The sequence below is a fragment of the Cucurbita maxima genome, unplaced genomic scaffold, assembly GCF_002738345.1.
Source record: "Cucurbita maxima cultivar Rimu unplaced genomic scaffold, Cmax_1.0 Cma_Scf00031, whole genome shotgun sequence".
NCBI classification, from domain to species: Eukaryota; Viridiplantae; Streptophyta; class Magnoliopsida; order Cucurbitales; family Cucurbitaceae; genus Cucurbita; species Cucurbita maxima.
The window spans coordinates 2,731,212-2,743,569 of record NW_019272047.1 but is presented as its reverse complement, the minus strand read 5'-3'; the positions used below and the strand labels follow the sequence as shown (position 1 = coordinate 2,743,569).

Sequence of the window (12,358 nt, the reverse complement as noted above, 5' to 3'; positions counted from 1 at the left end):
TTTCTACCCATAACCTAACCGTATTCTTTCATCAATCTCTCCTATCCATAGCAGCACTCCGGTATGTAACCTAACCTTAACGTTTCATGAACATATCTTACTCCTATTGTTACATTTCGTTTTGTGCATCCTTCTTGTATCCTATCTCAAACATATCCTTGAGCACATCGTACCATAATTATTATCATACAATCCACATGTTATAGCATAACATAACATATAGGAAGCATATTGATCCACAAACAATTCACACATATCAATATATATGACACGTGCAGAACCACAGGACACGTGTCAACATCAAATATAACCATGCCGATAGTAAGGTCACTTACCTGGCTCGCTTAAGTCGTTGTCACAAATATATCTTTAATGAAAGTTCGATTCCATCCTTTGAAATCTGAGTCAACCTATATGAGCTCATGACATCTGTTTCAAGTTTGAACTCTATAAAATTATTTCCCTAATTTACATTGACCATGGTAAAGGTCATCGTAAAATTTTGATATTTTCTGTTAGACAATTTAAAGGAGCTCACTGCCCCCGATAAAAATTCTGATCTTTTCTGTTATACGAGATTTAAAGGAGCTCACTACCCTCTGATATTTCATGTTTTATTGTTAAATACCGTTTTAACAAATCTTTCCTCAATCTCCCTCCCTCTCTAGTTATTTTCATCCTATAAATAGGTTTTTCAATTGTGTAAACAGATATTACTGGGCTAACAAAAATCTAATCAATTGTATATGAGATGTGATTATTACAGACGGTTAAGATATGAAAGAAGATTTGATCCTAGATTAATTTCTTATAACCATAATTATAGAGGAAAAGGAAATCTGAGATAGAATTTTACTGTAATTTCTGACAAAAATCTCTAAATCTGCAATATGTTGAAAGTCATTTTACTTTTTCTCAAATCTGACCATTGTTGTTTTTCAGTTTCTTTGGTTTTTTGCAGTTGGGATGGGTCGAGTAGAGATAATTGTGGGGAGCTACGAGAGGTTAGTAGAGAGAGGTGAGGAAATATATATATATATATATATATATATTTTAAATTCTAATTTAATTAATTAATTAATTTATTATTATTATTATTTTAACTATTTTTTTGTTTTGTTTATTTGTTTATTTATTTTTGGGCTATTACAAAAACACTTTACGGGGAAGAAAGTTAAATAAAAATAATTATAAAAATAAATAGTTAAATAATAATAATAAATAAATAAAAATAACATTTTCTCCTTCTCTCCACTAACCTCCAATTCGAGAAAAAGGAGTAAAATGGCTTTCAACATAAACAAATTGCAGATTTAGAGATTTTGGTTAGTCATTATGTAAAATCCTATCTCAGATTTCCTTCTCGTTTATAGTTATGGTTATAAGAAATTAATTTAGGATCAAATCTTCTTTCATATTTTACCAGGTTGATTAAATTTTTGTTAGCATTCTAAGTTATACGCAATAAGGTTAGATTTAATAAAATTTTAGTTGGCAATCTATAAACTGGAAGATTGTAGCCAATCAATCGACTTAAGGTGTTCAATCCTAAGTCTCGACCCACCAACCTACTCGCACATCTATCAAGCTTCTCAGGTCATTTTATTTCATCCGACACTACTTACTCTTCAGTATACATTGGTACATTCATTCCCATCTCTATGGTCATAAGACTGTGTAGTTTATTTATGTTCGAGATGTCTAACTAAAGAATATGACATTTCTTAGAAAAATCATCTTCAAGCATACACTAACATTTAGTAGCTTACAAAAACTATAGCTACTCATTCACAATAACAACCTCAGTAAATCAAAACATCATCAATACAACAATTTGCATTCACATTCCATGCAAGGTAAAACATAACATATTCTACATTCTAATAAATATAGAATTAAGCCAATAATAATGCAGTAAATTATAATACAATCAATGGTGTAAAAGTCCAATTACGAGATATATTTTATAATGACCAAGCATTAACAACATACACAATTAACGACATTTCATTTTTTTTATCTTAAGCAAGACATACCTGATGGAGACAGGGCATCAACGGTGGGACCATGGAACATGCCAAGCCTAGATTGTAGGCTAGTCTACAAGATCTATAACCTGGCTCTGATACCAACTGTAACGACCCAAAATTTTCCACTTAATTTAAGGTCGCTACTGTAAACATAGCATAAACATTGAATGCGGAAGACTTCATTTAAATTCCCTAAAACATAACCTTTATCTTAAAACACAGCTATGGACTTACGTGTTTCGAAAACATTTTTAAAATGACACAAAAAAAGACTAAATAAAAATGAATAAGAATTTAAGTTAAAAAAACATCTACTCTAGCCTAAGACTAAGAAAATAAATACCACTACCCTATGCATGTTTCATGGTCTTGAGTTGCGATGTCGTCGTCAGCCGTACAGGAATACCTTGCCTTAGCCTGAAAAATGTAGTAGCACGTGGCTTGAGTATTGAAAGAAATACTCAGTAAGTGACCCCACTATTGGGGTTAAATGCAACAATCACATGCAATGAAATGATGGGACCTATCTTTTATTTCGTTTCGTTTCGTTTTCCCTACGGTGCTGTCCTAACAGGTAATTGTGGACGTGTACCATATACTCTACACACAGCCCATACGTGCGAGTATGGGTTCACCAGCTAGTTCGCACACCGCTAGGCCACTTTCCTTATCCGGTGGGCATACTCTGGGAGCCCCTTATGTCGGAACCCGTTAAACTAGTAATCGTCACGGCAGCGCTATGCAAAGCATAACGATCGTTGTCATGCCATACCCTCGTGATGTGATAGAGGTATCCCCCCAGATGCATGAACACACATAATGCATGAGGTCCCCACTACTTCTACATTTATCATTAATGAACATAACCCCCCTGTTACGTTCCATGCTTCACCTTCTCATTTTCAATTTACATTTCATACATATTCCTATCGAGGTTATGATTCCAGACAGTTTACCATATTTCATGTCATACAATTCATGCTGTTTACATTCAAACATTCCATACAATAATGTCATAACCATTCAAGAACAACATATTGTTACATGCATTACATATTACACATAGCATACATTCACGTTCACATGACTACATACTTAAGCACAATAATCTAGCATACAATGTATCATATCATAAACAAGTCATAACGTAAACACTTCATAGTCATATCGTCACAAGAACGTATCCTAACGCTATCGTTCTATCAATCTATCACAAACCTATCCCTTTCTACCCATAACTTAACCATATTCTTTCATCAATCTCTCCTATCCATAGCACTCCGGTATGTAACGTAACCTTAACGTTTCATGAATGTATCTTACTCCTATCATTACATTTGGTTTTGTGCATCCTTCTCGTATCCTATCTCAAACATATCCTTGAGCACATCGTACCATAATTATTATCATACAATCCACATGTTATAACATAACATAACATATAGGAAGCATATCGATCCACAGACAATTCACACATATCAATATATATGACACGTGCAGAACCACAGGGCACGTGTCAACTTCAAATATAACCATGCCGATAGTAAGGTCACTTACCTGGCTCGCTTAAGTCGTTGTCACAAATCTATCTTTAATGAAAGTTCGATTCCGTCCTTTGAAATCCGAGTTAACCTATATGAGCTCATGACATCTGTTTCAAGTTTGAACCCTATAAAATTATTTTTCTAATTTACATGGGTCACACTGCCCTCTAATCAAAATTCTGATCTTGTCTTTTACACAAAATTTAAAGAAGCTCACTCCACTCTGATATTTCCTATTTGATTGTTAAATACTGTTTAACAAATCTTTCTCAATCTCTCTCTCTCTCTAGTTATTTTCATTTTGTAAATAGGTTTTGTTTTTCAATTGTGTACACAGATATTACTGGCCAATTTAAGTCTATTGTTTATAGATCTGCCAGCTAAAATTTTATTGAATCTAACCTTATAACCTTCTTTCTTATAATTAAAATACTAACAAAAATCTAATTAATTTTATATGAGAAAAATCCCTAAATATGTAAGATCCTAAATTAATTTCTTTTAACTATAACTATAGAGAAAAAGGAAATCTGAGATAGGATTTTACGGTAATAACTGACAAAAAGAGATAATTGTGGGAAAGGATGAGAGGTTAGTGGAGAGATGTGAGGAATTTTTTTTTTTTTTTAATTCTAATTTTAATTAATTAATTAATTTATTATTATTATTATTTTAACTATTTTTTTTGTTTTATTTATTTCTTTATTTATTTTTTGGCTATTACAAAAATACTTTACCGACAAAGTTTCTTTTAGAGAGATATAAAGTAATAGCCCAAAATAAAATTAATAAATAAAAATAATTATAAAAATAAATAGTTAAATAACAATAATAATAATAAATAAACAAAAACAACATTTTCTCCTTCTCTCCACTAACCTCCCATCCCTCCCCACAATTATCTCCTCAGCCCATCGCCAACGGCAAAAAGAATCAGAAAAAGAAGTAAAATGACTTTCAACATAAATAGATTTGTCATGTGCCTTCTCGAGTAGGATTACAGGACAAAAAGAAAGTCCATGCACGTGCTCACGTGCTTTTCAAGCACAACAGATATTCTCTACGTGCGTTTACCACACGTCTGGCGGTGGTACAATCAGGGGGACGCGTGTCATTGGTTAGTGAACAAGTCGGGTAGGATTTTGAGCACGCGGATCGAATTCCAGTTCTTTGGTACTGTTTGAGTTACAAAGGGAAGACTGGGTCATGTGCGGTTTAGCGAGTAAAGTGGTGTCTCACAATACGTCCTCGTTGACTGGTTGACCCGTCATTCTTGCCACGTTGTGATACATTTCAACTTTTTGCTAATACGCTTCTCTTTCTCGTCGCCAGCAGCGTATCCACAGTCGATTCTTCCAACGTTCAATTTTTCAAGATTTCGCTGAGCAACGCATCTCAATCTATTTTTTTGGATTGCTTTTTATCGTCCAATCGTTAACTAGAGATGACTTGGTTTATTCACGAAAAATAAAGATTTCTAATCAACCAATTTGATGCCATTTTTTTTTAATTTTTAGGGAGAAAGAGACCATAATAATTGAGTTCAAATTTTAAAAAAAATATATTTTCTTATCAAAATTATAAATCTCTCGAATCTAATTCTAAAACAAATCATGGTCGAGTTTCAACACGAAACTTGTAAGAATCCTTTCCTGGAACATCGTAGTCAAATCGAACGATCCTACAACCAAAACTGACACTCATCGATCCTCTTACTAGGACTAGAGATAAATCTTTTGCCAAATTTTTCATTAAAGTGTCTTATTTGCGCGTCCTCTTTACTTTCTTGTTTTTCCTCCTTCCACAAAAACCCAAATTCTCCCTTCCTCTCTCTTCTTTGTTTTCTATACACGTCATCCTAGACCCCTCAAATTATAAGGTAGAAATAATTACCTTTTAGTCCCGTGGATTTTTATCTAAATTTTTCTTAATTTGTTAAATATTGAATTTTTGTTCCAAGGTTTCTCAAGCATTTTTTTTCCTTCTACACTTGGATTCACCCTCTATGTCAATAATAAAATCCAAATATTTCCAAATTTAAGGTATTAAAGTAAGAGTTATGTATCTGTTGCGGCTCGAGTGTTACCACTCAAATCCGTCAAGAATGAATGTAGCGTAGGCAAGCATTTCCTTTTTTCTAATTTAATTTCTTGAAATGAAGTTCTAAACTTTTAGTAGGTTCATATTGGGGGAATTTCACCCAAGATTCATACACGAAGCTAGAGTTCATTACGATCTAAAGGCAGTATGTCATTGAATTTAAAGAAATGGTAAATTTCGTAAGTTTTAAATTATGGACCGAATTTACACTTTATTATTTCTTTTTGTGGCTAAAATAAACTTAAGAGAAAATACCTATGTGTACCCTTAAGAAGTTACAAAATTTAGAAGAAATTAGATAGGAAATAGAAACCTCATCATATTTCTAAAATAATGAATGTTGGCAAAAAGGGAGAAGGCACGCGTTAGACGACGTTGGCAGTAGTGAGTCTGAAGCTCAGTAGGACAAGTGGCAAATGTTGAGCAGAGAGAATCATTCAGCTTCTAATTGTGAGATGCATGTAGGTTAACCCGATCCCTGAACCTGGATTCGATCAAAAGCTTGCGTGTGCAACTCGTTAACCTTCGACCCAAACAAAAAATGCAACCCAAACCCGATGCAATGACTCAATGAGTAACCGAGATCTACAAAAAACCTCCATGCGTGAAATTGCACGTCAAAAGCCTTTCCCGACGTGTGTAAGCGCATGTGAGTCTCATTTTGTTTGTTTGACCTCCGTTTGTCAAATTTTTATCTTGACTTCGATATTAACATAATTATGCTTGAATTAGGATCTATGAGAGAAATTTCATAAATTCTTGAGCTCCAAACACGTGGAATAGCTAGCTCAAGAAGGTAAACATCATTCAAGTAAGTAACCACATAGACTTTAGGCAAGTAATACTTGTAGAGATCGCTAGGACATGATAGCATGCGAGCATTCCTTAACTTAGGTGGTCAAAAATACATGTTAACAACCTCAGAAAAGCTTTTTTTTTTTTTTTTTTATGAGTATGTATTGTATGTATGTCTTTTATGTATTATATGCATGATTAAAATAAAAATTGAGCAATATGGAGGAGTATGTTATGCATGATGGAGGAAATTACCAAAATGCCCCTATGATAAAATTTCGTATGAATGTCGTTTTCTATGCTTTCCATTGCGTAGGAAATTAGAATTGGTAAGAGCGACATGTGCTTCGCAAGCACTAGAGAATCTTGATAAGATTAGGACGCGATAGCATGTGTAGAATCTTGATAAGGTCCATAGATTTCTAGTGGACTAAATATGATAAGAATTAAGAATGATCCTTTGAAATCTAAGTAAACCTATGCAAGTTCACAACACTTAATTAGCACAAATCGAGCAAAATGAAATACAGATGGAAATCCAGAATATTGTTAACAAAATAGAAAAGAAAAATAAAAGAAAAATACAGGAAGAAAAACAAAGAAAAAGGAGATATTGTAAGCCAAACGGTTAACTGAAAAAAATAGAATAGAATAGAAAAGAAATAAAAGAAAGAAATACGATCAGAAAATTTAAGCGAAGATGTGGGAGCAAGAATTAATTAAAAGAAAAAGGGGAATTTGAAGAATTAAAATAAATACGGTTAATTTAAAAAATACATAGATGAAATTTAATAGAGTAAATGGTGAACATAATTAAAATTAATAAAAAGGGAAGTAGATGAAAAAGAGGAAATTTAATAGAGAAAAAATTAAGAATTTGGGAACATTAAAAGATAAAACTGAAGAAATATCATGTCAAGAAACACCATCAAATTCTTTTTAGTAACAATATCTTTCCTAACACAGTAATAATAGAAAATAACATATTTAATGAAAATGGAATTATATATATATAACCCTCCAAGAATATGCTCCTAGAGTCTCTAATGTTCACATGAAGTCTAACACATGGACCATGGTAAAATTCAGAGAATTGAAATTGAAATTGATGTCATGGTTCATATAGGTTGACTTGAATATAAAGGACAAACTCAAACTTTCTAAATGATAAATTGATGACACCAGCCAAAGCTAATCAGGTAAGTGGCCATACTATCGGCATGGTTATATTTGATGTTGACACGTGCCTTGTGGTTCTGCACGTGTCATATATATTGATATGTGTGAATTGTTTATTGATCGATATGCTTATGATATGGTATTCATATGTTATAATATGTGAATTGTATGTTAATACTTATAGTACGATGTGTTCAATAATATGTTTGAGATAGGATGTGAAAAGGATGCATTGAACGTAATCTAATGATAGGAGTAAGATATATTGATGAAACGTTAAGGTTAGGTTACGTATAGAAGTGCTATGGATATGAGAGATTGATAAAAACGATATGGTCACAATCGATTGATAAAAGTACATGGTTAGGTTATTGGGTAGAAAGGGATAAAATTATGATAGATTGATAGAACGATAGCGTTAGAATACGTTCCTGTAATGATATGATTAAGGCACGTTCATGAAACGATATCACTGAGTTAGGTATAAGAATGTTAAGGCTATTATAAACTAAGGAACGATAAGACCATGAAGTGTTTACGATACGATATGATTATGATACGACACGTGAATGACAGATATGTATATATATATATATACATTGTGATATGATATGAGAATGATATGAAATATGTTATGGTACGAGACATGTGATAACTGACATGTTTATGATATGATATATTGTGATGGTATATGTTATGGTATGATAGGTATGAAATGTTACATCTTTCCACGTAAAGTTATGTGATGGATTATGTGATGTTTATCCGTGTATGCGTGATACATACATGAAATATGTTATGGAGGGAAGGAGAAAAGAAATGAAATAAATGTTATCTTATGAATAAAAATCATGGGACATCGTGCATGTATGTATGTCATGTGTATCGGGATACTTCCCCGTTATGTTATGCTAGTACGGATGCATACCTTCGATATTTATGTTCGACATGTTATCATGAAGACCTTTTCTTTTATGAGGGTTCAGTGACGTGTATTGTGTTGTGTCCGACAAAGTCCGGCCTAAGGGGCACGTATACTAATCCGTCTGATGGGTCCATGTATGCGTACGTGGGCGTGTGTTGAAAAGTACCATGCATCCAACTCTGCCAAGAATTGAAAAAAGACACTAGTGGTGGTTCGAAACCTGTTCGTGAGGAAAAAGAAATTTGAACTACAAAAGGTTGGTACGACCTTGAGTTTTAATACTTATGAACATGCTAGTCATTTACTATAATTAATGTTCCAAGAGATCCTAAGATCCAAATTTCTTTGCATTTGTAATATTAACTCCATCAATTGGTATCAGAGTTTTATGCACTTTATTTACATTAATTTGAGCATGGTGGGTACCATTTCATGAATAAAATTTTGTGATTGCTAAAGTGGATGTTTTTGATTTTGGCATTTTTTTTATGCTTCCATTTGATACAATTATTGTAATTGGCCTAATGTGTATGGGCTTTAATGAGTGAAGAAAGGTCTGTAATTTTTATGGAGTCATTAGAGTCCATTTTAGGTTGTAATTGATCGAAAATCGAAGAGAAAGCAAGCTAAACCGAAGAAGAAGATGGAAGAGGTGGTTCGAGTGTTTTTTTTCTGCCATTGGGGTACAGTTCAACGTTTTTAGGGATTGGTTCGCCCAGTTCATGATCCTCGGGGGAGGTTCAAGTTATTTTTAATTATTAATATAATAATTTAGTTAATTGCTTGCTTTAATATGCCAAAACCAATCCACTTTAGCGTGTTTAATTAATTATGCATTATGAATGTATGTTTTAATTAAATAGAAAATGTATATGCATAAAGTATGTCATATAGATTTAAAATCCCACAATAGGCTAAGCATGTTTCATGCATTCCAAGTATGTTATAAGTGTTATAATTTATAATATGCATGTTGAGGGTTCAATGAGTGATAGATATAAATTCTTATATTATTGCATGGAATTGATGATTATATAATTGTTATATAAAGCATGTTAGATGCATGTTATAGGTTATTTTCAACGTCATAAAACGAGAAAGACGTTAAAATCTATAATAAAGATAAGTGCATGCTCACTTAGGGTTAAGAACCAAACAGAATCAATTTTAATAGTTAAAATAGGTCAATGTCTTATAAAATCGCAGTTACAAGAAAGCTCACCTGGCACGATCTTGTCTAAGGCTGGAGGTACTTAAGTTGACGGTTTACGGAACACCTACTACCTGGAGATCGGACCAGTACTTGAACTTAGTTAGCCCAGTTTTATGAGCATGCTTAAGTGATATAAGTTTTAGAAAAATCTCCTAGACTTAAGTTATATTTAATTAGCCGGAATATACCTAAGTAATGAGTGTACCCAACCGTAAAAAATACTTAGTGTGAGGAAAAATGTATATGAGATACATTGTTTTTCTTTCACGCTCTCTGAAAATTTACGCCGTGAGATTCATTCTCGGCCTCATGTCGCCATGGGAGCGTCCTCCATTTGGAAGGTATTTGCACGAGTCAATAACGAGGTGAATAGAGAAAGTATTTATAGTAAGTGTGAGAAGGTAGTATATCAACACGTCCTATGGTCTCCACCACTAGGTTTCACCGTGAGATTCCCATGTTCCACCTGCATGCTGTCCTAGAGCAACTCCCTATTCGGAGGGTCGTAACATGGGAGTCGAAACAATGCAAACTTCAGAAATGGATAGGATTTCTTAGGTCCATTCCCAACTTTGGCTTTTTTATTCGATAGCGTTGTTGGGATCGATCTCTGAGGTTTGAAATTGATGGGTCACATTTACGAAGAATTACTAAGAATTAGTATATTTTTTACCAAAATAGCGATAACTAAAACACTATAGGAACAAGAGTTATTCTGGGATTAGTGTTTAAGTCAAGAATGTCTTGGTTTAGTGGAGTGATTGACTACCCCTCGGTAGCAGTTGTTCTAACTCACTAAAGTATCGTTGCAAATTAATAATTTTTGGGTACATTATTACATTTGCTAAACCTGATTGGATTAAACAGGATTAAATCAAATCACTAATAGAATTTTCTTTATATCACAACATGACAAACTCAATAGTACAATTACTCGCTTCTGATAAATTAAACGACAACAATTACGCAACTTGGAGATCAAACCTAAAGACAATACTTGTAATTGATGATTTAAGGTTTGTTTTAATTGAGGAATGTCCTCCAAACCCCATCTCAAATGCAAACAGAACAGTTCGGGATGTATATGACAGATAGGCAAAGGCAAATTACAAAGCCTGAGTGTACATTTTAGCCAGCCTATCTGATGTTTTGGCTAAGAAACACGACGTCATGGGTACTACTAAAGAGATTAGGGAATCTCTGAAATGGATGTTTGGACAACCGTCCTTCTCTCTTAGACATGACGCCATAAAATACATTTACAACTGCCGTATGAAAGAAGGGACCTCAGTTAGAGAACATGTCCTGGACATCATGGTCCATTTCAATGTGGCAGAAGAAAATGGAGATGTCATTGATGAGAAGAGTCAAGTCAGTTTTATCATGGAGTCTCTTCCTAAGAGCTTCTTCAAGTTCTGCACAAATTTGATGATGAACAAGATAAAATATAACTTGACTGCTCTTCTCAATGAGCTACAGACTTATCAGTCTCTCTTAACGAACAAGGGACAAAGAGGAGAAGCAAATGTTGTTATCTCTAAGAAATTACTACGAGGATCGTCTTCCAAAAATAAGTCCGGACCTTCAACTTCTAAAAGTGTTTTGATAAAGAAGAAGGGTAAGGGGAAAAATAGGATTCCTACTGACCGCAAATACAAGATTCAAAAAGCAGATAAAGGAAAATGTTTCCATTGCAATGAAAACGGGCACAAGAAGAGAAATTGCCCAAAATACCTTTCAGAGAAAAAAGCCAAAAAGGCACAACAAGGTAAATATGATTTACTCATTATAGAAATATGTTTAGTATAGTATGAAACCTCAACTTGGATACTAGATTCAGGGGCGACTAATCATATTTGTTCTTTTTACCAGGAAACTAGCTCCTGAAGAATGCTTGCGGACGGCGAGATAAAACTCAAGGTTGGAACAGGAGAGGTTGTCTCAGCAGGATCAATAGAAAATTTAAAATTGTTTTTTGGAGATAGATTCATTATATTAGATAATGTACTTTTTGTTCCTGGAATAAAAAGAAATGTATTATCTATCTCTTGTTTATTAGAAAAATTGTATAAAGTATCTTTTGAAATCAATAAAGTGTTCATTTGCAAAAGAGGTATTCATATTTGTTCTGCAAAACTAGAAAACAACTTATATATGTTAAAACCGAGTGAAACAAAAGCTATTTTAAATACCGAGATGTTTAAAACAGTTGAAACTCAAAATGTACAACAAAAAATTTCTCCTAATACCTATCTTTGGCACTTAAGACTATGCCACATTAATCTCAATAGGATTGAGATATTGGTTAAAAGAGAACTTCTAAATGAGTTAGAAGACAACTCTTTACCTCCATGTGAGTCTTGTCTTCAGGGTAAAATGACTAAACGATCATTTTTCGAAAAAGGTTATAGAGCCAAAGAAACCTTAGAACTCGTGCATACAGATCTCTGTGGTCCAATGAATGTCAAAGCACGAGGAGGGTATGAATATTTCATCAGTTTTATTGATGATTATTCAAGGTATGACTATCTTTACCTAATGCATCACAAGTCTGAAGCTCTTGAAAAATTCA

At 33.4% G+C, this 12,358-nt stretch overlaps 1 protein-coding gene across 1 annotated transcript in view; it reads left to right on the top strand.

The window, feature by feature from the left end:
* Positions 1-6,417, top strand: part of LOC111466334 — a 13,424-nt gene extending 7,007 nt beyond the window's left edge. The window contains exon 5 of the mRNA XM_023110933.1: positions 6,407-6,417. The gene's annotated coding sequence lies outside the window, so the exon portion shown is untranslated. The remainder of the gene's footprint in view (positions 1-6,406) is intronic.
* The last annotated feature ends 5,941 nt before the right edge of the window (positions 6,418-12,358 follow it).